This window comes from Mauremys reevesii, linkage group 9 (assembly GCF_016161935.1).
Source record: "Mauremys reevesii isolate NIE-2019 linkage group 9, ASM1616193v1, whole genome shotgun sequence".
NCBI lineage: Eukaryota > Metazoa > Chordata > Testudines > Geoemydidae > Mauremys > Mauremys reevesii.
The window spans coordinates 65,744,760-65,750,759 of NC_052631.1; the positions used below are offsets into that span (position 1 = coordinate 65,744,760).

At 44.8% G+C, this 6,000-nt stretch overlaps 1 protein-coding gene across 1 annotated transcript in view; it reads right to left on the bottom strand.

Annotated features, from left to right (window-relative positions):
- Window positions 1-1,609, bottom strand: part of DRP2 (dystrophin related protein 2) — a 47,984-nt gene extending 46,375 nt beyond the window's left edge. Inside the window, exon 1 of the mRNA XM_039489766.1 lies at window positions 1,573-1,609. The gene's annotated coding sequence lies outside the window, so the exon portion shown is untranslated. The remainder of the gene's footprint in view (window positions 1-1,572) is intronic.
- Window positions 1,610-6,000: the final 4,391 nt, after the last annotated feature.

Consider the following 6,000-nt stretch of genomic DNA (forward strand, 5'->3'; position numbering starts at 1 on the left):
CGTTGTCCTTTGGTACCAGTTACATGCCATTAGAAGACTTCACCAGCATACACATTGACAGTTGTTAGAGCTGCTATCCAACCCTCAGAGGTTCAATTTTCTGAGTGGCTACAGCTGTACCACCTTCTAAATCCTTGGGTCCTGATTTATTCATAGCATTAGGAATGCAAAATGCAAGCACAGGGAAGTAGGCCAACAAGAGAATAGAAAGCAGGAACACAGAGGAACCAGTTTCTTCATTCCAGCAGAAAATAGGTTGAAGCTGTTAACTCTTTCAGACTAGGCCAAGTGGATCTGAGAGGACAGCACTGCCTAAGGAATGAGACCCCATTGAATTAAGACAATGCACAAATGGAAGCTTCTCCCCACAAAAGAAAATTTTAATTTTCAGACACTCAGAGCTAAAATGGCTTCAGAAAACAGTTCAGCCTGATACCCTTAGGCATCTGCATTTCCAGATGCATTATGTTCAGCTCAATATGCCTGGCATTGGAGGGCTTAGTGGGTCTTGGCCTTCAAATTGTGGACCAGATTCTCAGTTGATATAAATCAGTATAGCTCCATTGAAGTCAGTAAAGCTATGGCAATAAATATCAGCTGAGGATCTGACCTTGTAACTTGAAATCCAGTCCAATACCTACATAACGGGGAGCATGGATCAGCCTTCATGTCGCACTCCCCATCAGTACCTGGCCTGGTTAAGCTAATGATTCAACCAGTGGACCAAATTCGGTGATGAATCCTGGTCAAGTGCCACCTGAGGCATGTTGCACATCCACTAAGACCACCTACAGAGTGGTTTTCTTAAAGTGAAAGGCTTCACTGTTTGGAAGTTTCAAAGCTGATTAACTAGAAAGCAGCAGAACGCAGTTTAGAGCTAAACAGTTGCTGATCTATCCTGCTTGTGACATAATGAACCTCTCATTAAACACAGGGAGGACCTCCTTCTATGAAGGGAAAGCAATGGTAATGGCATCTGTATACTTTTTACATTCTGGAGCATGATGTTGGTTTGTATTCATGGGGGAGAGAGTGGGGAGATAAAGCAGTCTGCGCTGGATCAGCTAGCAACATACACTCTCCAAACTTAGGGTAATCTGCTGAGCTGGCACCACATTGCACATGCACACTCCATTATCCTGAGCAGGGGAACTCAAGTAGCATGAGAAAAGTACAGTAACTCCTCGCTTAACGTTGTAGTTATGTTCCTGAAAAATTAGACTTTAAGTGAAACAATGTTAAGTGAATCATAGAATCTCAGGGTTGGAAGGGACCTCAGGAGGTCATCTAGTCCAACCCCCTGCTCAAAGCAGGACCAAACCCAACTAAATCATCCCAGCCAGGGCTTTGTCAAGCCTGACCTTATGTTATACCAATATAATAAAAACCAGCAGGATCTTATTAAGAGGGATAAGGCAAAGATGCCACATTTATTGTAAATACCATAACAAAACAAAAGACAGCAAAAGACAAAAGTAAACAATGTTGTTTTACTACTTATTCCTATCACTACTTATTCCTTACACACACACACACACACACACACAGGTTCTGTATAGATGTTATAGTTACCAGCCTAGATGTTGCTCATGCCAAGGTACTGGCCAGGTATCTTGGTCATGAGGATGGAGCCGAGTCTGTGTCAGATGCATTTGATGCTCCTGGAGGCTGGCAGCAGAAGCATAGACTCAAAGTCCTTATTCTTTAGAGTCCAGTTTTATAGGGATTTTTCCCTATGTTAGTTCATAGGAGTAGCTTCATTCTGCTGTTGCTAAATCAATCAGCAGATGGCTGGCTCCATGTTATTAGATGTTTTGTTTTTCCTTCCTTTGAGGTGTGGTGGGTGGATTCCAATTTGCCCTCCGGGGGTCATCTGGTTGATCCCAGTTGACACCTTCTTCAGCCGACACTGAATTCTTCAGGCTGGTAACTCCCTAACCATTCATTCACATACATTCTCTATCTTAATTACATCTATTTCACTGTCTCTTTACCTTTTGGGGTGTTACCAATTTATGAGAGACTCCCTGTCTTTTAACAATCAAAGATAAAGTGAGATGAAAACTTACAGAGGGTGGGGGTCTCTATTTATACACTATAACAGCTACTGTTTTGGCTTACTTAGAGTTAATTAATGTTTAACAAGTTTTATACAAAGTATTTCTTTGAGCTTAACAAGTTTTATACCAAGTATCTCTTTGAGCAGGCTTCACACAGACACAGCTGGTGGCTTGCAGGTTAGAGGCTAAATGTTGGGAATCACAAATTTACTTCTAACATAAACCTTAAGTTATAAAGTATCAATTAACAATAAATCAATAAATAATTTCTCATATAAACCATGTTTAATATAAACCTTTAATATCCCTACACTTAAAAACCTCTAAGGAAGGAGATTCCACCACCTTCCTAGGTAACCCATTCCAGTTCTTCATCACCCTACTAGTAAAAAAGTTTTTCCTAATGTCCAACCTAAACCTCCCCCTCTGCAACTTGAGACCATTACTCCTTGTTCTGTCATCTTCTACCACTGAGAACAGTCTAGATCCATCCTCTTTGGAACCCCCTTTCAGGTAGTTGAAATCAGCTATCAAATCTCCCCTCATTCTTCTCTTCTGCAGGCTAAACAATCTCATTTCCCTCAGCCTCTCCTCGTAAGTCATGTGCTCCAGCTCCCTAATCATTTTTGTTGCCCTCCGCTGGACTATCTCCAATTTATCCACATCCTTCTTGTAGTGTGGGGCCCAAAACTGGACACAGTACTCCAAATGAGGCCTCACCAGTGCTGAATAGAGGGGAATGATCACATCCCTCGATCTGCTGGAAATGCCCCTACTTATACAACCCAAAATGCCATTAGCCTTCTTGGCAACAAGGGCACACTGTTGACTCATATTCAGCTTTTCGTCCACCGTAACCCCTAGGTCCCTTTCTGCAGAACTGCTGCCCAGCCATTCGGTCCCTAGTCTATAGCAGTGCATGGGATTCTTCCGTCCTAAATGCAGGACTCTGCACTTGTCCTTGTTGAACTTCATCATATTTCTTTTGGCCTAATCCTCTAATTTGTCTAGGTCCCTCTGTATCCTATCCCTGCCCTCCAGCGTATCAACCACTCCTCCCAGTTTAGTGTCATCTGCAAACTTGCTAAGGGTGCAGTCCACACCATCCTCCAGATCGTTAATGAAGATATTGAATAAAACCGGCCCCAGCACCGATCCTTGGGGCACTCCACTTGATACCGGCTGCCAACTAGACATGGAACCATTGATCACTACCCGTTGAGCCCGACCATCTAGCCAGTTTTCTATTCACCTTACCGTCCATTCATCCAGCCCAGACTTCTTTAACTTGCTGGCAAGAATACTGTGGGAGACTGTATCAAAAGCTTTGCTAAAGTCCAGAAATAGCACATCCACTACTTTCCCCTCATCCACAGAGCCGGTTATCTCATCATAGAAGGCAATTAGGTTAGTCAGGCATGACTTGCCCTTGGTGAATCCATGCTGACTGCTCCTGATCACTTTCCCCTCCTTTAAGTGGTTCAGAATTGATTCCTTGAGGACCTATTCCATGATTTTTCCAGGGACTGAGGTGAGACTGACTGGTCTGTAGTTCCCTGGATCTTCCTTCTTCCCTTTTTTAAAGATGGGCACTACATTAGCTTTTTTCCAGTCATCCGGGACCTCCCCCGATCGCCATGATTTTTCAAAGATAATGGCCAATGGCTCTGCAATCTCATCAGCCAACTCCTTTAGCACCCTCGGATGCAGCGCATCCAGCCCCATGGACTTGTGCTCGTCCAGCTTTTCTAAATAGTCCCGAACTACTTCTTTCTCCACAGAGAGCTGGTCACCTCCTCCCCATACCGTGCTGCAGAGTGCAGCTGTCTGGGAGCTGACCTTGTCTGTGAAGACAGAGGCAAAAAAAGCATTGAGTACACTAGCTTTCTCCACATCCTATGTCACTAGGTTCCCTCCCTCATTCAGCAAGGAGCCCACACTTTCCTTGACTTTCTTCTTGTTGCTAACATACCTGAAGAAACCCTTCTTGTTACTCCTAACATCTCCGGCTAGCTGCAACTCCAAGTGTGATTTGGCCTTCCTAATTTCACACCTGCATGCCTGAGCAATACTTTTATACTCCTCCCTGGTTATTTGTCCAATCTTCCACTTCTTGTAAGCTGTTTTTTTGTGTTTAAGACGAGCAAGGATTTCACTGTTGAGCCAAGCTGGTCGCCTGCCATATTTACTTTTCTTCCTACACATTGGGATGGTTTGTTCCTGCAATCTCAATAAGGATCTTTAAAATACAGCCAGCTTTCCTCGACTCCTTTCCCCGTCACGTTATTCTCCCAGGGGGCCTTGCCCATCAGTTCCCTGAGGGAGTCAAAGTCTGCTTTTCTGAAGTCCAGGGTCTCTGTTCTACTGCTCTCCTTTCTTCCTTGTGTCACGATCCTGAACTCGACCATCTCATGGTCACTGCCTCCCAGGTTCCCATCCACTATTGCTTCCTCTACTATTTCTTCTCTGTTTGTGAGCAGCAGGTAAAGAAGAGCTTTTCCCCTAGTTGGTTCCTCCAGCACTTGCACCAGGAAATTGTCCCCTACACTTTCCAGAAACTTCCTGGGGGTTAGGTTCCAGGGACATTTTTTTCACCAGACAAAAAAATATATATTATATAGATATACAAATAGTATATGTTTTAAACAAACAATTTAATACTGTTCATGGCTATGATGATTGTGAAGCTTGGTTGAGGTGGTGAAGTTAGAGGGTGGAAGAGGGAGGGATATTTCCCAGGGAATGCCTTGCTGCTAAATGATGAACTAGCACTCAGCTGAGCCCTCAACATTAACACATTGTTGTTAATGTAGCCTCACACAAAGCAGCATGAACACGAGGGAGGGGAGACAGCATAGCAGACAGAGACAGACACACACCTTGTGTAGGAGAGAGAGAGTTGCACACTGCCCCTTTAAGTAAGCTGACCCACTCTTAAGTGCATTGTCTTTTTAAGTGGATCAGGAAGTTGAGACAGCAGCTGCTTCCCCAAACTCTCTATGGCTCTCTCCATCCGTGTCCCCTCCCTGCTCTATATGGAGATGGGGTTAGCGGGGTGCAGGAGCAGAGGGGAGGGAGACACCCTGACATTAGCCCCCCCTTCTCCCTCCTGCACAGCAAGCAGGTGTCTCTGGGAGCAGCTCCAAGGCAGAGGGCAGGAGCAGCACATGGCATTGTGGGGAGGGACAGCTGAACTGCCGGCAATTGATACCTGCAATTGATAGCCTGCTGGGCGGCTGCAGCACAGGGAACTTAGGGGAGCTGGGAACTCATAGACTTTAAGGTCAGAAGGGACCATTATGATCATCTAGTCTGACCTCCTGCACAATGCAGGCCACACAATCTCACCCATCCACTTCTATAACAAACCCCTAACCTATGTCTGAATTATTGAAGTCCTCAGATTGTGGTTTGAAGACCTCAAGCTGCAGAGAATCCTCCAGCAAGTGACCCGTGCCCCATGCTGCAGAGGAAGGCGAAAAACCTCCAGGGCCTCTGCCAATCTGCCCTGGAGGAAAATTCCTTCCCGACCCCAAATATAGCGATCAGTTAAACCCTGAACATGTGGGCAAGACTCACCAGTCAGCACCCAGGAAAGAATTCTCTGCAGTAACTCAGATCCCACCCCATCTAACATCCTATCACAGACCACTGGGCATACTTACCTGCTGATAATCAAAGATCAATTGCCAAAATTAGGCTATCCCATCATACCATCCCCTCCATAAACTTATCAAGCTTAGTCTTGAAGCCAGATATGTCTTTTGCCCCCACTACTCCCCTTGGAAGGCTGTTCCAGAACTTCACTCCTCTAATGGTTAGAAACCTCCGTCTAATTTCAAGTCTAAACTTCCTAGTGTCCAGTTTATATCCATTTGTTCTTGTGTCCACATTGGTACTAAGCGTAAATAATTCCTCTTCCTTCCCAATATTTATCCCT